Raw genomic sequence first — 23,488 nt, 5'->3', positions numbered from 1 at the left:
AGTATCCTGGGAGCCCTATATATGGAATTTATTACCATCCCCTGGTTTCTGTCACAATATATATACAGTATACACACACACAACTTGAGACTCTACTAAATCAGGTTTCTCTCTCTCTAAAGGACACATGCTATTTCACTTGTGGGACCGCGTCAGCAGATGTAATAATGTCGGCAACATCTTTTGTTTAGTGATTTTATTGGCTCACAAGTTGTGTATATACTAAGCGCCCTTAGTATATCTCTGTAATTAATTCCTTATTGAAGCACTATATGTGTGAAATGCGTAGCGTATTGTAGAGGCGCTTCTATTTGATCCTGCTTCCAGTTTTGCTCCCATAACTGATCTCGGATGGTATTGTTTATATTCATAAAGTATATTTTGATACATACCCCCGTGTGCTCTGTCTTTTTGTTTTTGTTTGAGGCTTTTAAAACACAAGTCTCATGGTCTGCTAGGTATCAAAAACACAAAATATAAGGAATACTGTAGCAAATCAATTGGTTTGTGGATCCTTTTCACTGTTGTATATTTTTTATCTTGTGTGAAAATGGAACATGCATAGAAAAACACGACTTCAATATTTTAAAGGCAATTGTCAAACTTTTATCCTCAGAATGTAGAGTTACACGTTTTGGCTCCACTTTCCCTAAGGATAACATAGATAAAAGTATAATTTCAGTGTGCCTTTTGGAAGGTTCCAATTTCTGATTAATGAAAATAATTATAGGCAGATAAAATAGGGAAAGAAGTCATCATCATTTTATTTTAAACAACAAAGAGACTTTTATCCTAAATATACTGTATATTGGCACAGCAATGCAAAGTGGTCATGCAAAATTAATTTTTAATGTGTTCAATTTATATTAAAATTTTCTGCTAGTGTGTGATTTTTTTCCCTTAGACTAGAGTGCTATAGTACTTCATTTAGAATATTCCCTGAAGGGGCAAAGGAAAAAAGGTCTCTTAAACTGAAGCCATTTTAAGGGTTTATGAGACATTATGCGCACTTTCATATGCAAGTTAGTCGTTAAGTACAAGATACTATATTCTGTAATATGCTTAAGTGAAAGTAGAGGCAATATATACCCTGTAATAATAGCTATAGCCACATTTAAATGTGTCAAGAGAATTTTGCTTAAAGAAGGAATATATCTGTGCTGTGTTGTAGAAAAGTTTTACTGGTAGAAAGTAGAGTGTTCCAGCTTTAGTTTGTTTTAATAAAAACAATATGTACAGAAGTTAGCTCCATTTACTGTCCCTGCGGCTGCAGGAAAAGAAGCAAAATGCAGCAACTTCAGAGACAGTAAAAGTCGCAGCTACCTGCTGGGGAGGGGGGGGGGGGGCGGGGGTTTGGGTCTGTTCTAAATGGTTTCCCCACTGAGAGATTTCCCACTACTGGGGGATGTCACAGTCAGGGTTACACAGGTTCCGCCAGCAGCAGGAACATAAATTCTGCCTACATCTGTCTAAATGTAATGATCTAATTTTTTTTTATTAAAAGGTAAAATAATAATGTTGTTAGCTGACATGCAGTACAAAATAAAGAAAAAAACCTGGCGCCAAATTGTCTATGGAATGTCCTGTATTCCTCAAGGGATCCGCACACTTGCTTGACAGACCATGCAAAGAAATAAACACAAACAAACAAAGATCATAGCGCAACACTGTAGGGTGAACAGTATTGAACTAATATACACAGACAATTAAGAATCCTAGCGACAATTAAAACAACTATTTATTAAAAAGAACTATGCCAAAACTGAGGACCGCAGGTCATCTGGAACACAAAAATTGGAGCCCTACTTACAGACAGCAAGGCTTAAACTCACATGGTAGGAACAAGTCCTAGATAGAGATGATCTCCCTGCCGGGTGTGATCTCTGCTCCACTGCGGCTCGAACTCCAGTCAGTCCCTTATGATGGTAACCGGAACATCTCCGGCCGTGGAGGCTGGTGTGCGGGGTCCACAGCTCTGCACCGCGTGTAGACACACGCCTCACTTCCTCCTCCGGAACAACGGGAAGTCTCTGCGCGCCCGCGCGCGATAGTACCCGTAGTCTTAAAGGGACAGCTGGCAGGCAGAATGAAAAGCAGGGCTCCAAAGCCAAACGACCATATAAGTCCAAAGTCAATCAAACAGTGGCAGTGCCACTAGCCCTACGCGTTTCGTAGATGTCACTCTACTTCCTCAGGGGCTGTTGGAGTTACAGCCTTTTCTAGCTTCTCCCACCTGTTGGAGGTGCGGCCTCAGTGGAGGCAAGGATAGGAGGAGTGCACCACAAGAGACAGGTGGGCGTGATGAGAATAGTTGACACACAGCTGGGAAGGGGTGCACACGCGTCATGTGTGCGCGCCATGCGACGCTGGTGTGTGCCGTAGCCGGGGGTGGAGACAGACTCCTCAATGTCAACAAAGCTCCTTCTTGAGCGCATGTGCGCTTTAGGGACAGTGGGGTTGCGCGAGGCAGAAGGTAAGGAGGGAATGCGCAGCGGAGGACGCGCTCCCCGATGCCTTACAATATTGTAGTTGGTAATAAAAGTATCAAAGTAGACAACCAGTGAATCGTTGTCTAACCACCAGACGGAGTGGTTGCTACTATGTATCAAGCCCTAGGTTCAGGCACACTGACGCATGGACATACGTTTCGCGTTATATGACGCTTAATCTGAGGTACACATGCAAACTCGCTCGACAAGTGCTCAAAACTGTTGAAGCTACTAGACTAGGCCCCTAAAGGCCATCCCCTAAATGGCCCATAAATGCCAGCATGATGCAAGAGAAATGCTGGCATAAAGCTTATAAAGAATGGAGGAAAAGTCGTTTAAGGTGCCAAGAATTGTCAAAATCAGGAACTGATCCTTACTGCAAGTCATAAGTTTGACCAATATTAAGATCCTTGTTGTCCCAGTCAGAGCCACACTACTCTAAACATTTTTAACAGCAAAGTGGAATTTCATAGATTTTTACAAGTGTAGCCCCCTTTCCCTATGCCTAAGGGAACTACACGGGTAACTATGCATGCTGCTGTACCTGTCTGCTCACAGTAGGCCTAGGGCCAGGTCCATAGTGCCTTTGCCCATGCGAAGGCGTGCACGGCCGTGACGTTACCCGTTTGAAGCGGGTGATTTTTTGGCCATGGTACGCGCGCCGTCCGTGGGCGTGTCTAGGGCGTGCCAGTGACGTCACAGAGCTGGTTTGCCCTCATTGGGCGATCCTCTCACGTTACCGGCTTGTCACACCAAGAAATCAGTTTGAACTGATTTGTTGCTCAACGCGTGCCCCCTCCCGCTTCCACGCGCAGACGCCCGCACGCCACATGGACGCGAACACTGCCTTAAGGCAGTCTGTTCACTCAGCGTCTGCACGGTCTGCAGTACCATGGCCCCAGCCTAAGCCTCCACCTCTGGGAGCCTGGGGTGGGCTCTTTCTCTTTGCGTGCAGCGCCTCCACCTATGAGAGATCCCAGCGTTGGTGGGATAACCCCTGACAGGAACCAATACACAGTAAAGAATAATAGACCACACAATATATATAACTAAGGTTCACTGTATACACATACTAACACATACAATAACGCAATAACTGTACCCACATTATGCACCCAATGACCCAACATGTGGTGGTTACCCCACAGAACTGAGGGTGCTATGGCATAAATACCCCTGGTGTCCTGTCCCAGCAATTCCCACCTAAGTGTGAGGTAGCGCTACCCACTTTGGATGTAGGTGCGGATGTGAATATAGGTGCACATTGGGTACTTGCCTTGGTACTCCAATACCCAGGTGCTGCTTGGCATAGTGAGTTGGAGCAGGTCCCATGCAGCGGGCCATCAACACAAATCCCCTCTCTCCTAAGGGGTCGGATCTTCCTTGCCATGTGAGCTCCAGCCAGAGGGTCTCCCACAATGTCTCTGAATCCTGTGACCTGGTCCCCGGCTGCAGCGCACCGCAAGGCCGTCCGGTCACTGGTGCAGGAATAACAATAAGGGGAAGAGTCCCTATCTGGGGCCTTCCCTACAACACTCCACTACTATGGCTCAGGGCCTAACTGGGGCCTATGGGCAAGCTCTAGGCCTAGGCCAGGAAGCACTGCTCCCTGGACTATACCTTCTTCTTTGCCTTTCTGCCCAGATTGCCTTGCGGGCTTTCCACGCATGGAGGATATTCTGTTGCTCACATCCCATTGGCTGTACAGTCCCGCCCTCTAGGGATTCTGGGACTTGTAATCCCGCGTCTGCGGAGCCGTCGTAAAATGGCCACCGCACTGCGCATGCGCGATTACCAAAATGGCCTCCACCACCCCCGATCGAGCGGAGCTTCGGCCAACTAACTGACAGCTCCCCCGCATCGGAAGCAGGGTAGGGGGAATCGGAAACACACGGATCTTTGCATCCTGGCTTTACACAACTCTTTAAAATAAGCTATACAGTAAGTACAAAAATATCTCCACCTCCAGCCCTCATGGATACATGATTGAATTTGTACATTTTACCACATTTTTTTAGTGAAGATTTCCTGAATCAAAATGAACTACATTTAGCCTAAAATAAACCTTCTTGGAAAAAAATAAGCACAAACATTTTTTTGGCAGAATGCTTATTTATCTAACAACAGCGAGGCATTTGCTTATACTTTCTACAAATGTTTTATCTCTCCTTCCTCCGCACCTGTCCCAGAGTGAATAGAACCACATCTGTCTCATCTTGGCATAACAAGTATACAACTACATCTGTGCAAGATGATTCCATTTTTGAAAAGAACAGCATATACTTTAGATATCCCGCAGCCCAGTAAAAAATATTGTACAATGGATTGTGTGTCTATTTTAGTGGAAGCACAGAAAGGCTTTTAAATAGTGAATAGAGACATTTGCATGTGATATAGGAAAAAGAGGATTGCAAGATTGATTTGTTAAAAAAGACATTTAAGGGCAGTGCAATAGGTTAATTTGTATGTATGTATCAGAAATAAAAGTATAAGTGGATTCTTATTAGAAAGGTCATTTTTTATTGATCCCCATAGATTTATAAAGCCCATCTGGAAACAGTTGAATTTGGGAAAAAAAGTTCAGTGTTATTTTTTCTTGCTGAGAACTCATAGGTCTTTCTCAGGAAACAATAATTGTCAAGTTGTGGGAATTCCGAAGGAAAAAAAAAAGTGGGAACATTTGTTATGGGAATTGCAAGACAAAAGTGTGGAACATGTTTCCTGAGCAATTCCCTGCTGTTCCATAGTTCATCAATCCTTTAGCTCTTTTGAGCATGCTTCTTATTTTCCTCAACCTCTTGTATCTATAACAGCAGTCAAAAAACACCAATTCCTTTTTTTATACTAAACGCTCTTAATTTCTCAAAATGTTAAATAATAATTGCTTGATTTCATATAGCTCTTTTCTCCCAGTGGGACTCAAAGTGCTTCACAATTACAATATACAATAGTGCCCGATACTCAGGCAGAGTCCCTGCTCCAACGAGTTTACAATCTTTGTTTGGTGCCTGAGGCACTGGGAGATGGAATGCCTTGCCCAAGAACACAAGGAGCTGAACCCAGGATTTGAACCAGACGTCCATGCTTCAGTGTCAGTGTTTTTAGAATCAGTGCCTATATTCGCTGAGCTCTTCACATAGTGTTCTGTACAATCCAGGAGCAAGTCAGAGGCAGACCAGCCTCTTTTACCATCCTGAAAACAAGTCTATGAGTTGAATAATAACAACAATACTATTTGTATATAGCACTGACTGTATGTAGCACTGTATTAAACAGTACTTGCCCTTAAGAGTTTACAATGTAATGTTGGTGCACAGGTAAAAAAAAAAAAAAAACTTGCCCATTGGAATGTGAAATCGGTTCATCCACTTCTTAGGTAGGTTTCTTATGCTTTTCTCCATGGTGAAAAAAGTACAGTAAGTACAGTAGGTGGAAGAAAATGTATGACAGTTGACTCAATGACATGATACATTTTTGCTAAACAAAGTATCTACAACATATCTATAACATATTATTTAAAATGTTTTGAGATGATGTTTGACAGAGAAGAATATATTAATTTTATTTCTCAATTAACCTATTACATATCATGTACCCTGCAGATATACAATTAGTTAGTTACTATAAAGAGTTTGTATTGAGACATTCATACTGTAGCTTTTGTTGTCCTATATTTGCATTGCTCATATTATAAAAATTATCCAAATATCATAGAAGCAATCCCTTCCCAATTTATTTTACTTAAAAATATATATTTAATAATTGGATTTACCTTCTTTTTTAATGTGTGATAAATATGGAGTATTGGTTCTCTTTTCATAAGATGTTATTGAGAACAAGTTATTGGTGCAATACTTTTTTTCTCCCTCTTACTGTATGTGTGATAAATAAGGGTGTGGTAAAGTTGAGCTAATTACACATTGCCCTCCCCTTATTGGTCTGCTTGTTTTCCTTTGGTTGGTCTGTGTGCAATACTTAAAAAGGTATTCCAAGCTCACTCTGCCTGTAGAACATCTGTTTTTACCTAGTGCAGCTGGTTTTCTAAGTGTGAGTGTTAAACAAGCAGGGGTTTCAACACAGCAGGAGTGTACATAGGACTGTCAATAGCATTTACATCTGCTACAATGTTTGGTGTTGTCCAGTGACATGAATGTAAGGAGGTAAGGAGGTAGTTTTCTGCAAGACATTCTGGAAATACAGGTAGTGTGCCATCTCTAGGAACTTCTCTCTGTTGCAGGAGATGGCTAGGCTGCAGGCTAAAATAAGTAGGGTATGTATAGTCTCTTATCCCACACAGGAACAAGTAGAACAATAAGGCAGTGCACTGCCCAAAGTAACAGAAGGAGGCTAACGGTTTTTAGTAACAAAAAATAGATTTATTACATAAAAAGTGGACAAAAGGGTCCCCCTTAGGCCGCAGCAGGGGTCCACCAACACCTTGATAAAGGGCATTTTTGCCTGAAACTAGTTGGTGGGCCCCTGCTGCGGCCTAGGGGGGACCCTTTTGTTTACTTTTATGTAATAAATCTATTTTTTGTTGCTAAAAACCGTGAGCCTCCTTCTGTTACTTTGGGCAGTGCACTGCCTTATTTTTCTACTTGTTCCTGCCATCACCTGGGAGATTGCACGCCTATGAAGATTCTGAGATTGGATACTCCAGGAGAAACTGAGTGAGTTCAGTTTGTGGGTTGCTGTACCCCTTTTTTCTCTGATATATGGGACGTTGGTCTGTACTATTTATTTATGGTGCCGCTGGCATTAGGTACTAGTCCCCTAACCCTATTAGGGCTTCGTTATGCTTTATATGCTGACATTGAAGGAGTTTATCCTAAACCTCAGTTTATTATGCCAAACAGGACTTGTTTTTTCTGATGCACTGGCTTTCTACACTACCTTGTCTTATCCCACACAGGCAAGGTCGCAGACGGGGGGGAGAGCCGGGACAGTTGACACGGCAGCAGCGGGGAGCTCTGCCCAACTTCTGCGTCGGCTGCTGGGTCCTGGTTCTCCCCAGCTTCTGCGGGCCTCCTGCCTCTCTCCCATCTCTTTCGCCCGTGCGCACTGGAAGCTGGCCCAGCTTCTGGGGCGCACAGGTGGGAGAGTCCTGACGTGGGAGAGAGGCAGGCATGCAGCTGGGGAGAGGCCCGGCGTGGGAGAGAGGCCCACAGGAGTATGGGAGAGCAGAGGGCCCGGCGGCCTCAGACCACCAGCAAGGTAAGTGTGTGTTGCATTTTGCGTGCATATTGCATTTTGTGTGTGTGTTGCATTTTGTGTGTGTTGCATTTTTGTGTGGGAAGGGGGGTAATTATTGAGGGGGGATTGTGTGGGTATTGTGGGAGGGGAATTTTATAGGTATCAGGGGGGGTGAAGTGCGGAAGCCATTTGGGGAGTGGGGAGTAAGTGTGAGGCATAGGGGGTAGGGATAGAGTAAGCGGGATTGAATGAGAGGGATTGAATGAGAAGGGGGTTATTAAGTAATAGTGGAGGCGGGAGAGTGAGAGAAATACACGGGGAGAATAGAGAAGGTGGCTCACAAGGGTGTGAAAAGATGGAGGGCTCACAAGGCCAAAATATTGTTATAGAAGGCCCTAATCTGTAGGTACAGATGCAGCCACCAGTATTAGATCAATTGCCTTGGAAAATCTGGGGCAATCTCACTGTAAATGCCTCAACATGCCTCAACATTTCAGCGAGATTCCTAATGGCCCATCGAATTAACACTGCTTGGGGTCCCTGCAGTCCCATTCAACAAAGATGGGCCATTAGGAATCTCACAGAAATGTTGAGGCCTTTACTGTGAGATGCCTTAATTTTTACCCAGGTAAGTAATCGGATACTGGTGCTGCATTTTACCTAAAAAATTCTGAGTTGGGGATGTCTTTGTCAGACTTAATTTGCTTGAAAGATTGAATTCCAATCCTACCCTCCAGATCCTGAAGTCTGCCATAACCTTTTTGTGACCATATTTCAGGCCAGGAGCAAAGTCAACGTTATTTAGTAATGGGGACATTAATGATTTTTTTTTAAGTTATGGAACATCTCAATTTGGACGCCTCCCAAACTGCCAGGTGATTGAGGAAAGCGGCTCGAGTATGGAATAAAGCATCCTTTTAGGACACCACATCAGATTCTGTATAACTAATGGTGCGCACATCTGATTCTCCAGTGCCACCCACCTCTTAACAGTTGGGTCTGTGTGCCACTGTGAAATTTGGCATAATTGGGCTGCTTTGTAGTATGACAGCAAGCAAGCTACCACTAGCCCACCACCTACCGTTGGTCTCTTAAGTATTCTACCCCTAATACTCTGGGTTTTACCTTATCACAGAAATTTAGATATCAGCTTCTGGACCAAGTGAAGATCCCTCAGAGCCACAGGTATTGGCAGGGTTTGAAACAAATAAAGGAGGCGAGGGAGAAGATTCATTTTAACATAGCGTATTCTACCCGGTCAAAACACACTGTAGGATGACAAACGCCCAAGATCTCCTTTTAGGGTTTGTAACAATTTGGGATAGTTCGCTCCATACAGTGCCTTGTAATTATTAGTAATGTGAATCCCCAAGTATTTAATAGCCTTAGGTTGCCAATTGAAGTTGAAATTTAAGGAAATCAGCTTTTCCACCTCTTTGGGTAGGTTCACATTTAAGGCCTCCAATTTGGATTGATTGATTTTAAAACCCAAAAGTCTATTAAATTTGCCTATTTGGCTAAACAGGTTAGGCAGAGAGGTGAGAGGTTTTGATAACATCAGCAGGATGTCGTCCGCATATAAAGCAATCTTGTGTGTTTGGTCCTTAATTTGTAAGCCCACCATGTCTGGGGGTTTTCTGATCTGCGCTGCCAGTGGTTCCATGCATAAGGTGAACAGCAGTGGTGAAAGCGGGCATCCCTTGAGTACCACTTTTGATTTGGAAGAGATTAGAAGGAAAGCCCTGATGTATTACCTTTGCTGTCGGGATGGTATACAGTGCTGTGATTGCCTTTAAAATTCTCCCCCGAACCTGAATGCCCCCAACGTAGTTTTTAAGAAAGGCCAAACTACAACGCCAGTGATGTCAGGAAAGGGGGAGGGCAGAGGGACGGAGAACCGCCTTATTGGAAGCAAGGGGAGACCATCGACGAAAAAATCAAATATCAGTGACTACCAAATTTTTGGTAGAACTGTCGCTCCGTCGCTTTGTCGCCGTCGCATGCACTATAAGCCCAGACGACGGCGACAATGCATTTGTTTTGATGCGTCGGTCGCCATCGCTACAAGCGCGGCCTTAAGCTGTGCCAAAGGCAGATGTATACTGAAGGTGTTCAGATTGAATGCAGCTGTGGATTCAAAGTCCTTTGTCTTCCTGGCTCATTAACATTCCAGTGGGTGGAGTTGACGTTCCACATAGTACAGTATAACAAATGTTAACCCTTAGCACGCTGGTTCTGAGAGATATATACATAGACAGCTTGGCGCAGGTATAGCTGAGCAAAAGCTGCAATAAAACACAACAGAAATATTACGCCTACATTTTGCCTTTAGTACTGTACATAGAGTCCCTACAATCTAACTCAGTGCTTGAGGCAGAGGAAAATAAAAGGACTTATACAAGGTCTCAGTGAGTTTGCACTGGTCTTAAACTGGGTTATCCCCATCAAAGATTAGTCCCCCCCCATTCCCCCAACATCATAACTTTCCTTCTGCTTTCTGTAAGTAGATATTTCATTGATGGGTATTTCACTTACACATTTTCGTTTTTCTTTTAATTTTTGCAAAACCGTACTAAAAAATGGGTCTGTGAAGCTGAGGAAAAATCTGCATTATTTAGCATTTTATTTATTTTATAACTATTTTTCCCATGTTAATATGAACATGTCTTTGGAAAAGTGCTTTAGGACCCTAAGATAATTTCCTGGGTTGCTATTGTGATTGTTTCCTTCATCACATCTCATCTGCATGGCATAGTCACATCTGTCTGTTTTCCGCTTTATCAACCAGACATCTACAGTGCATCTGTGAGGAAAACTCCACTTCCTTGGCTGAAAACCTGTATCTGATTGTGGTAATAAAGCACTACTTCCTCAGTTCAAAAACGACATCAGATAAGACCAATTACTTTAAATGAGTCATAGCAACAGGCAAAGCAAAAGTCTTTACATTAAAGTCTTTGAACTTCTACTGCTTCAAAGGTGTGCTAAAACAAGATTATGAGGTGAATGTCTAAAAATGGCCAAATTACCCATTTCTAAGCACTCACAGTTATTTTAAGAAACAAACTAAACCAAAGAAGTTGAGATTGTTTTACTGTGTTTTGGTTCTAGTTTTGGATTATGGCTGAATAAAGCATAAATGTACATACAATATATCAAAATTGTAATTACACTGTGGTCTCTTGCAACATATGATCCAATGAATATTAATGGATCAAACGGATTTAAGAATTGATATATACTGTATATATATTTAGTACGTACAGTATACTCAAGTTCAGCACAGTATATGGTTACTATCCATACTATCCACACTATCCATGGTTACTATCCATAGTTTCTATCTCAAGTATCTATTTACAGTATCTATCTGTCTATAGTAGTTATTTATCTATTGTATCTGTTTCTATAACAGAGTAACTATAACAGAGTAGAGATTATAGTGACACTCCGCCAAGGTAAATAAACCTGCCTGGGTGCAAGCTGTAGATAGAGGTGCATATAAGCAAGTGGGTAACAGGCAACTATTGTGAGCCGAGTCAATACATTCTGTATTTTTTTTATGGCGAGTCAGGTATAGAGACATATAGGACAACCCAGAGAATAAAGTCCTGACATAAAGGATATTATAAAAAGTAATATCTATCATTAAAAAAAAGTCCAGTCTCAATGAGGAACAATCATAGGTATAGGAGAAATCCTGGTGCTGCTTTCTTCAGAGAGATATCCCCAACTTTTTGTAAACCCACTTTGACTAAAAATAGAAGCACACACAGAGATAACTCTCATAGCGTATATGATTTAATTCCACAAAAATAAAATAAAAATGATAAACAATTGCATTCACATTTGTGCTTACTGCAGTAAACACACATAACCCGATCAGGTACTGTATAGCTAGAAACACCTTATAGACCTCTTGGATCCCACCGTGTGCGCTTGAACTGCATGTCTGAGTATTACTCTGGAGCCTGCACTCCCTTCTCCAATGGCCTGCACCTCAGTTCCTCCTTTAGTGTTGACGTCACTACCAAGATGGCCGCTTGGGATTTTCACAATCAACACATCACCCTACGTGTTTCATAAAGATCCCTCACTTCCTCAGGGGCTTCTAAATCGTATACACTGAGAGTTGTCTCTGTGTGCTCTTCTATTTTTAGTTGATTATATTTGATTGATTTCATGTATATTTAACCAGGCAAGCTCAGTTGACACCCTCCTCTTTCCCTCCCAGCTTGCTACAGTAAGTTGGTCCCCTAACACAACCTCCCTCACCCCTCTCCACTCTAAAATGGGAGTGAGGAGAGAAAGGTGCACCCTTAGGGAGGGAAATGCAACAACAATAAGCAATCTCATGGCATTTATCGTGTCTGACCCGGAAGCCAAAACAAGGTCCTGCCTTATCACTGCGTCAGCCTTGGGCACATCGGGCTGAGCCATGGTTCAGATTGTTCCAAAATGGTGGAGTTTTGGGGCCACTGATTTCTCCCCCATCCCCACAAACTCACTTATCTCTTAAAAATAGTACACTTTTACTGTGCAGTGAGATTCTCCTTTTCAATTAACTGCTTGTTAGTTTCTCCCAATGTATTTCTTTTGATTTTTTTTAGGCGGTTTCCAGGTCATACTTCTATCCGTAGCACTCTCCCAATGTTTTCATAAGTTGTCACATATTAGATGGATATACAAAAGGAAGAAATATAGTGCAGTATGTTTTTTTTATAGAATAAAATATAGTTTGAACTCTCCTGAGTGTGCACTCACATTCCTCTCTCTTTGGTTACAGCTTTGATCACAATAGTGATGATTCGTAATCCTTAATTATTGTTCATGTGTTGCAGGGATCAAGATATTTCTCAATGGTGGTGTTTGCACACAAAATAAAGGAGCGATGATGTCATGAGATCTTCAAAAGTGATTTCATGTAAAATATAATAGTAATAGCAAAAACATTATTACACACATGTTGTCACTGAATAAAACATTCCAATAAAAGCGCTCATAGGGTAGGTATCTCAGGTGTGTTTCTTTTGTGCACAGATATCTCTCCTTTGTGAATCAGGGGTGCGCTAACTTCCTGCGCTGCGCCCCCCCTGCTTCTCTCCTCCTGGGTCGTTCCCCACCTTACCTCTAATGTGGCGACAAATGATGCTGCAGGGTCATGTGACGTCACATCACGTAACCCGCGGCATCATCTGACGTCACGTATCCATGGCAATGGGCATCACTTAACGCCATGTTGCCATGGAGATGCATGACTGAAGCCGGGTAAGTTTACAGAGGCCTTGCTGACAGCGGGGCCTCTATAACCGCCGCGCTCCCCTCCCCCAGTTTGCGCACCCCTGATGTAAAGTATGTTTGGAGAGGTATATAAGTACTGTAGCTTGTTTCTCTATCTCAACGTATGTGAAACATGTTTTAACTTGTTGCAGGTGCACTTTAGTAGGAAAGCATTTAACTTAGCCCTGAGCAGACAGGGAAATGGCCACCAGCTGATTCCCTGGAAAAAAAACATTTTTGAATATCAATTTAAAACTAACAAGCAAAGGTAGTATGCAGGAAATCAGATCCGGGGAAAGCTCTTCCGCTGAACTTAAAGCACTGAGTGCAGTATACTAATAGTTGAATAATATTCATTAATAGTACAATGAATATGATATATAGTAATTCTTCAGTTTCTACAGTAAGAGTGCAGCCTTAAAACAATCAAAGTAAAAATGCCACAGTGACTTGATACCTTGGAATACTGTTTATGGGAAATACAGTATACAGGCATACCCCACATTAACGTACGCAATGGGACCGGAGCATGTATGTAAAGCGAAAATGTACTTAAAGTGAAGCACTACCTTTTTCCCACTTATCGATGCATGTACTGTACTGCAATCGTCATATACGTGCATAACTGATGTAAATAAGGCATTTGTAACAGGCTCTATAGTCTCCCCGCTTGTGCACACCTTCGGTACAGGTAGGGAGCCGGTATTGCTGTTCAGGACGTGCTTACTGGCGCATGCGTGAGCTGCCGTTTGCCTATTGAGCGAGATGTACTTACTCGCGAGTGTACTTAAAGTGAGTGTACTTAAACCGGGGTATGCCTGTACATATTTTTACACAACCTTAATTTTTTTATTTTAAGCAAAGTTACATGTATGTTATTGTGTTTATTTATATTTTTCAAACAAAAAAATACAATAACATTGTAGTTTTAAGGAACAGATTATTTTCATACTACTACTACTACTATTATTATTATTATTATTATTATTATTATTATTATTATTATTATTATTATTATGGAGTAAGACAATACCAAAGGATTGAACTAAATTTATACATAACACGTGCTAAGAACACAGTACATATTACTATTTGGTTACTCTTGTGTAAATAGGTTCTGTAGCAGTCCAATTGTGCAAATATGAATCAGTACTTTAATAGTATATGATACTTTTTTATTTAAAGGAACACAATATATTTTAAAGATAAGTCTTTGAGAGCAGTGCTCTCATCTTCAGGTCTGGCAGTACTGATTTGTCTTGAGTAAGGTTGACGAATTACCAGTACTGCTTGACCTGAGATGTGACCTGAGCATTTAAAAATACTTTTAAAAGCTTGACTTTAACACACATTCTATGTGTCCAATTAAAAAAGAACTCATTCTTTTGTACAGTAGATATATATTTACACAACGCAAAGAATTATGCTTTTAAACTCAATTACTTTTTAACCAAAACTATGTATGATTATTATGATTTCCATATTTCTTAAAATACTATATTTATGTCATTGGCCCATTTTTATTGTGTACCATATTAAAACAATATTTTTCTATAATGCACCCTTTTTCTGTTAAGCCCTATACCAAATTATCTGTATCTCAAAGGGTCCTAGTATACTCGCTGTAAACAATGTAACTTCTGGTGGAAATGAACATATTTAAAAAAACAAAAATAGAAATGAAAACAGCTACAATCTGTAAACTGTCATAATGTCTAAAATGTTGATTTTGTTTGTCCCTCTAAACAGGTTATTTTCCACAGTACACAGTGCTCAGATAGAGTGGATTGAATGCAGTTCATTTTGGAATGAGTAGTTGTGGTCAAAAGTTACAAAAGTGGGGATCAATAAAGTGTTAAACCTGTTTATATCAAAGCTGGGCCTAACACAGTGTTATAACAAGGATATAAATTGGGCCTAACACAGTGTTATAACAAGGATATAAGCTGGGCCCAACACAGTGTTATAACAAGGATATAAGATGGGCCTAACACAGTGTTATAACAAGGATATAAATTGGGCCTAACACAGTGTTATAACAAGGATATAAATTGGGCCTAACACAGTGTTATAACAAGGATATAAGCTGGGCCTAACACAGTGTTATAACAAGGATATAAGCTGGGCCCAACACAGTGTTATAACAAGGATATAAGCTGGGCCTAACACAGTGTTATAACAAGGATATAAATTGGGCCTAACACAGTGTTATAACAAGGATATAAGCTGGGCCCAACACAGTGTTATAACAAGGATATAAGCTGGGCCCAACTCAGTTATTAAAAGGATATAAACTGCGCCCAACACAGTGTTATAAAAAAGGATATAAACTGGGCCCAACACAGTGTTATAAAAAGGATATAAGGTGGGCCCAACTCAGTGTTATAAAAACAGATATAAGCTGGGCCCAACACAGTGTTATAAAAAAAGGATATAAGCTGGGCCCAACACAATTCTCAAAGGAAAAGCTGCTTTACTGTAGGTGGGTGAAAGTGGGCAGTCATTTGTAGTATGGCTTCATATGGCAGAAAGCTTACTTTTAGAAACTGGTAAAGCACCTTTCATGTTAAATGATGTATAATCTATTTTTAATCACTATGGACCAGATGCATTAAGCTCCGATAATTCAGGGCAGACAACGTCAGGTTCTCTAAATAGGTAATATGCACTAAGCGAAACATATGCAAGAACAATGGCTATCATTTTACTCATTAGCATAGGGTTAATGTTAGGTTAATGTAGCACAACCTTGAGGTTGTTTTAAATAATTTGACGTTAATTTATGTTTGACCTAAAGTTGGCGTTAGCTCTGTCCGGACCCTTAAATATGGGGTTTACTGGAGAGGAGGAGAGGAGTCATTACAATAACTTTGCATATCCTATTAGCATATCTCCCAGGTGTACTCTTTTTTTTTAGTATGTGTATCTCCATGAGTTGTTTGAAGGAAAGTTTCAGGGGATATAAATAGCACTTGGGACATACCTAAAATAGGTGTCTCTCTTATATGCAATGTTAGGGGGACATCTATTTTGCATATCGTTAGCTCTAGTGGCCGGGGGAAAAAAATAACTATATGTTATTTAAAGAGTAACACTGGGTTAGCGTTACATTATTTGCTTTAGTGGATAGTCGTTATGATTAAAGCAACAGAACATAGGAAATCTTACAAGCTTTTTTTTTTTAATCAGTTTTGTAGTATTAGATAATAGTGACTGTTTTTTATTATTCTTATTCAACTCTTAATGACATGTTAATGAGTTATTTAATATACTGATCATCCTTTGATTTCTGTAGAAGATTTTAGCCACCTCCCCAGCAGTGCAAGATCCTTGCAACTCTTTCCTGTGTGTGATCATGTGTTGCCAATGTTCCCATCAGTTTCAGCTGTAAACTATAACAATAGATAATGTTACCTTAGTACTATCAGGATATATTATAGCTGCTGTGTTACACTGACTGAAGCAGCCATTCTGTTAGGCACACTATCATGATTTTTACAGCTTTATAACAGGAGCACCAAATGATTGCCAGTTTAGGTAAGAATGTAGAATTATACATTGTCACATGCACGTTAGGTTAAATAGGCTAACGGAGCTTAATGCATCTGGCCCAATGTTTTCTATTTTCTGTCTCCCATGGATAACATTTATATTTTTACAGAAGAACTTCATTTTCAATCTTGATTTTGGATGCAATTAACACGTCTTTTCCCTTGGGCCCAATTAACCTCTAGCAGGTAAACAAATTATCCCCTTGCAAATTCCACATAGTGTGAGTATAAAGGTTATCTTCCACAGGTTATTTTTAAGCTTCCCTAAGGCATTATTTACTTAATCTATATTTTTTGCAATATTTATTACCAAACAATGTAAGGAACGCACACACTTTGTATGTTTGTTTAAGATTGATGCTTGCGTTGTTTTCTAGTTGTAGTCAGAAAGTTGGTTGTTTATGCTGATGATGTTGTCATCTGTTGTGAAGGGTAGAACATATCTCTCATAAATCCGATTCCTAATTCATATTTTAATTCATGGGAAAGATGGATCAATCAGCACAAATTGGTTATTAAAAAACACGAAGACAAAGACTCTGCCATCCACCTGTAATTTGATTCAAAGTTGAGGCAAATTATAATGATTAATGGATTTCAGTAAAGAATTGCCAATACATGCTAATTGTTTAATCCAAACCTACATATCCTATTGCAGGTGATAAGGAGTTCACCAACAGCCAGGGTTGTATGTGCTTGTATAAATAAATATAAGTTTAAAAGATTTCTGATGACAGGATTGTATAGTTCTACAATTTGTACATTTTCATTATCATTTGAGGTATGTGCAGAAGAATTGCTGAGAAATGGGAATCATGCATTTTTGGGCATTGTTGATCTACAATTCCAATTGAATTTCAGTGAAAAGTCACCAAAAAAACCTTTGACCGATTACATTTGATTTTGATCATGCAATCAACTGAAGCACATACACATGTAGCAGCCGTTATTGCTCCCATTGGTGCATTGCTGTGGGACACGCAACGTGCCAGCGGGAGCAGCCGCCATTGAAACCGAATTAGCTGCTTGCAAAAGAGGGCAGGGCTAAGATGCTAGTGCACCTGCTGGTGTGCACCTGCTGCAGCTGTAGCTGTATTTCCTCCGTGCTTTATGGAGTGGAATTCACAGCTGTGAATGATATAATTTAAATAGAAGATATCTCTATGGATTTTAGTGGAAATTACCTTTTTCTTATGTTTTCTCTAGAATTGAATCACAGTTTAAGGCACTGAATCATTAAGCAGCATTAGCATTTTAACCATGGTGTTAACCCATGTCAGCACGTGCACTAATTAATAGTACACCATATTTACTGAAGGTAATAATTATTCCACCCTTTATATAAAAAGGAATGGAAGTAACGTAGAATAAATTATATTCATCTGATATATTTGGTTACTTTACTTAATTAACTCAGGGGGAAAATGCCATGATGATGGGGCTTACTTTAGAATCATCATACACATTTAGATCTCTTCACAGCAGTGCCAACCACACGTGCCCCCCATACTCAGTGCCAAACAGGATTGACCCACCTGTGCTGAAGCAGGGATATCCTGAAAACCTGAAAGGCTACAAGAAAAAATGTGGTGATCAGAGAAAGGAAAGAGTAAGTTATAGTAGAAAAATCAGAAATGGAGCAAGGACGAGAGAACACAAGATCCAGGGCATATTCCTGTGTGGGTGGCAGCTGGTCCATTGAGAGAAACCAAAGTATGAAGTTAGACAGAGGTGATGAGGTGTCAGGATTATCAATGGCGATGTTAAAATCTTCCAAAATTAAAGCCAAGGGTTAAAAAAGAGAAAATGGGAACCAAGTTATCAAGAATCTGGAAGGCAGCCATATGTGACCAATAGATAACAGCTACATGGAGTGAGTGAGGAGAGAAGATATACTGTGAACTGAAATAGGCATTTCTGATTCATTTGCTGGTTACCTAAAATGCAGAGTTGTGGTATATATTTTGGTCCTGGAGAAGGGCAGAATCATTGAAAGTTGTAATACTTTTTAATTGACCTCAAGGATAATTATTCATTGATGTAAGAGAGAGAGACTCCCAGGGATATGCTAATTAATACAGAGCTAAATCAGAAAAAGATATCTTGGATTATTGTTTTTTTTTGTCATAACACAGAGTATTATCACCAATTTAACAAAGTTCAAATGTATCCAGGCCTTACTCATGAGATTTCTTACATATTTTGATACCTTCTACGAGTGACGTACAGCTGTGAAATACACGTTAAAAACAGAGCTGGTTTGAACTGTCATGTGGGTCCACTAAACAGTGTGTAAAATTAGATCAGCTGCTCTGAATATGTATTATTCTAAAGACTAACTTTCTAGGTTGCAGTTTAACCTTCAGTGCTACACTGCCCTCCCAGGCCTGATTTATACACCCACTCTTTCAATTCCTACTCTTCTGGCCCTCCAATACCTGGAAACTCTCTCCTCCTACGTTTCTCCTCCTGAATCTCATTATGCCCTCCCTATTGCTTTTTCTGTTTGCGGTTTCCTCACTCCTTTGTAAACGTTTCTGTTCTCTCCAACTTCCCCACTCTCTTCTAGCTATTTCTTCATCTCTCCTTCCCTCCACCTATGCTTGTGCCCATACACTGCACCACTATTTACATACCTCTTTCCCAACAACCTTTACGCCCTCAATAAAAAGCACCCCCACAAATACTCTACTCACCTCCTCTCTCTACTCCTTCTTGCCGCTGTAGATATCTCTCCTAATGAAATTGAATGAGTGACCTCGCTCAAAACTCTTATACCAGTGAGTGGTGTAGGTCGCGTGCTGCCAGGGATAAGACCATAGACAAAAAGGGATACGTGTGTCAAGAACACACGACAAAAGATCCCCACTAAGGCGCACCGCAGGCCTGAGTTGAATTAAATCCTGGTCCTATGGTGCGCTAGACATATAACATAAATATTTTATTTAAATCCTAATAAAATGTTAAAAAACCCAGAAGCTCTTAGTTTCTCCAGTGTAACATGAAAACAAGTCCAATCAAATAAGGTCAAATACGGCAGAAAGAGTATCTGTGACTCTTCTTATATTCCCTCTTGCTAGTTGTATTGCCTCTTAGGAAATTCCTGGGTGAGGTATTAATGGTATTAATACCTGCTATAGCAGAGGGATATAGCAGGTATATTTATATACAAACTTAGCCATTGATGTATTGCCTCTTATCAACATAAGGTGTCTATAAAGGTATATTAATACCTCACCCAGGAATTTCCTAAGAGGCAATACAACTAGCAAGAGGGAATATAAGAAGAGTCACAGATACTCTTTCTGCCGTATTTGACCTTATTTGATTGGACTTGATTTCATGTTACACTGGAGAAACTAAGAGCTTCTGGGTTTTCTAACATTTTATTAGGATTTAAATAAAATATTTATGTTGTATGTCTAGCGCACCATAGGACCAGGATTTAATTCAACTCAGGCCTGCGGTGCGCCTTAGTGGGGATCTTTTGTCGTGTGTTCTTGACACACGTATCCCTTTTTGATATCTCTCCTAATCCTGGACTCATCTAATTTAACACCGACCAGCCTTAAAACTCATCTCTGTAAAGAAGCATCTTAATAGCCTGAACTCATGACTACTTTCCCACTCCTACAGTCACTCCTACCAACTATTGTGGCCAAGCACTTCCACCTACTGCACTTATTCCCTCACATGCTGTCCCCCAACATACCACTTAGATTGTAAGCTAATCAGGGCAGGGATTTCCTTTCCTATTGTCTTACTCTGCTGCGCTTCTTATATTATTACAATTCTCTGTACTGTATTGTCTTTGTCAGGCGCTGAGTACACTGTTGGCGCTATATAAATAAAGATAAACATACATCAGTTAATTCAAGAACAGAATTTAAAATAATTTGTGATATCATGATAAAACCAACAGGGTTCTGGCAACTTATAAACATTTGCTGGATCCAAACATATGTCACATTTAAGGTAGAACTATAGTGTCCTTTTGGTACGCCTCACCCTTTAGTTTTAATAATAGTAGCTATTACAATGAAAAACCCTCTTATTTCAACACATACAGAGGTTATTCTTTAATCTGCAATAGTGCCGATTTGGACACCATCACACAGCAACTCCAACAGACTTCAATGGGAGTTTTTGTGCGAGAGTGCCCTGTTTGGCATCATTACAGCTTAATGACACCCTTCCCCTCCACAAAGTGCAGAATTGTACATTTTTATAAGCTTATCTTACGCATTTAGAAGGCCTGCAAGAATGTTTTAATACTTGCAAGTGTAACACTTTTCCCCCCACCCTATCGCAGATAGGGACCATGTGGGGAAATCTACACTTATGTTACCTAGTGTGGTGCGTTACCTGATAGGCTCACAGAAGACCTGAACCTCCACCACTGGGAGCCTGGGGTTACCTGATTCGTCGTACACAGCGCCTCCACCTGTAAGGGTTCCCACCTGAGTGGGATGGTCCTCTTACAGGAACCACAATAATAAAACATGCACACAGTGCATGCTAATAACTGTTTACTATTGTAACTACTAATAATAACTTCGGTACCTGTACCACACAGAATAATGTGTATACACACACATGGACGTGCACTGGGTGCACACATCAACATATGTATTCCCCAAAGTACCTTATGTCCAAACCCCACCCACATGTGATGGAGATAGCGCTATCCCTGGACGTGTTGGTGCACTCTTTATAGATACCTGCCTGGGCTCCAGCCACGGGTACCGCTATACACTGAAGTGGATCCGCCTGATCCGACGTGATGTCCTCCTACGCGTGGGGTGACTTCCAGCGTGGATAATATCACTGCAGCTCCGCACCGTCTGTACTTTGATGGGGATCCATCTGCAACCGGCCGCAGTCACTGCTTTGCAGGGCCTCCGAGAAGATAGTCTCTATATAACTCTGGGGGGTCTGAGCCCAGACCCAGTAATCAGGCTGCGCACTACTGAGTGGCTTCTAACTTAACCAAATAGCTAAAGGGGCAGATCTCCTTACGTAGGGCCTGTCCCTGAAGCAACCACAAACTGGGGAATGGTAACTTATCTGGGACCTCTGGGGGTAACTAGGCCTAGTGCTAGGGGCTACTGCTCCCTGCACACACACCCTAACTCCCCCAGCTCCCAGCTCCAACTCCGAACTCTTTTTTAAAAGCTGTCTAAACTGTCATCTCTCACAGCTTCACTGGTTGCCTAGCAACATGTAACTGCAGCCTTAACTGTCTCTATTCAGAACTATTCAAAACTGCCAGCGCAGGCTCCCTTGCACTGAAAAGGCCTTAATTGCAAATGCAGCCACCCTATTGACTAAGCCGCAGCATGTGACAATCCCCTGAGGGATACGGGGCCTATACAAGTATAATACTGTACCAGAGTATTTTTGCCCTTAACAAATATACAAGCCTTTAGTTTATGCCTTTTATTTAAACCCTTACAGCAGAGGTTCTCAACTCAAGTCCTCAATACCCCTAACCAATAAGGTTTTCAGGATATCCCTGCGTCAGCACAGTTGGGTCAATCAGTGTCTGTCTTTGATATATTGCGCCACCTGTGCTGAAGCAGGCATATCCTGAAAACCTGACCTGTTAGGCGGTCTTGAGGACTGGAGTTGAGAACCCCCTGACTTACAGTATATGCATGTATAGGAAACCCCTGAAACAGACTAGATAAAATATACAAACTATATAATGAAAGTGTTTAGTCATTTGTAGACATTCATATATTGTGCAGATCACAGTAAACAGGAAATCAACATTTTTCTAATAGAGATGTTTAATCTATGTTAGAAAGGAGCCTTAAAAGCAAAATCTTTTTTTCCTGAGGTCATTTGTGCAGGTATTGATTGCGAAAGTGATATTGCACAAAGGTGCATTGATATGGGATTGGTTAACAAAAAACTGCAAAGAATACTTACTGTATAATCTAAGGCTCTACCAAAGCCCTACATCCATTTGAAATCCAATCAATATGGATGATTAAATGACACATACAAGAGAGATTTCCTGTACAACAGCAACTAGCTACACACAATGAACAAAACAGATCTGAGAATGGAGGCCTTTGTAATGGAAGATCATGGACCACGACTAACACATGCCCCATTTGACCTTGGGAAAGTTAAATTATCTTCTTCACAGTGAGAACCAAATGTTTGGGGATAGGATTTGGTGTACTGTATGTACATTGTTTTGCTTCATGCAGTATAACATGCAGAATGCAAATATTGCAATAACTCTGCCATTGTTGTGCTATATTCACTGAACATACAATACAATCACAATGTTGTGTTGATTTAACATGCAAGAGTTTTCATTTCAGACGATCGTCTGTAAGCAGTTGTCAACATTAATGTTATCTTTCCAATAATTATGTGTGCTCCTGCTGTATCATAAATTTATGTACAAATATAGTTATGCCCTTTGTATTGGTAGTTTTGGAAACAGAGTTCAATTATCACTTTCTGCACTATAGTGAAGTAATAACAACTAGAGAAGGGATGATTTTTTTTTTTTTATAACTTTGGTTTTATTGGGTGAAATACATCTTACATGGTAACACTCTCCATTATCTCCAAATATATCACCATAATAAAAGCTTTCATTTTTGTTTTATACAAACCTTCCAAAATTTTGACGAACTAGACTCACAAGACGAACAGGGGGGGAAGACATGCCCAATGGATACTGGGGCAGGGAGGGGGGGGAAGGGAGGGCTGGGGAAGGGAGAGGAGGAGGGGGGGATGCTCCGTGAACGATCCAAACTGCCGCTGTCAGGTGGGCTTCCGCGTACTATGCTTCTTTTGCGCCCCCTGAGACCCCCCCGGTCGCCCTCACCTCCATATATCTCCCATGGCCTGGGTCTCGCACCTGCTCTGGGCCTACGGTCACTAAGCTGTCAAGGATCCCGTTCATTACCGGAGAATGCATTTACCGGTAATCATTGCAGAATTGTGGTG

General features: G+C 40.9%; 1 long non-coding RNA gene across 1 annotated transcript in view; it reads right to left on the bottom strand.

The window, feature by feature from the left end:
* Nucleotides 1–21,659, bottom strand: part of LOC142498570 (uncharacterized) — a 70,271-nt gene extending 48,612 nt beyond the window's left edge. Inside the window, exon 1 of the long non-coding RNA XR_012802483.1 lies at nucleotides 21,235–21,659. This is a non-coding gene — a long non-coding RNA (uncharacterized LOC142498570). The remainder of the gene's footprint in view (nucleotides 1–21,234) is intronic.
* Nucleotides 21,660–23,488: the final 1,829 nt, after the last annotated feature.

The sequence above is a fragment of the Ascaphus truei genome, chromosome 7 (assembly GCF_040206685.1).
Source record: "Ascaphus truei isolate aAscTru1 chromosome 7, aAscTru1.hap1, whole genome shotgun sequence".
Taxonomy (NCBI): domain Eukaryota; kingdom Metazoa; phylum Chordata; class Amphibia; order Anura; family Ascaphidae; genus Ascaphus; species Ascaphus truei.
The sequence above is the reverse complement of the archived record's forward strand: the minus strand, read 5'-3'. Positions and strand labels throughout refer to the sequence as shown.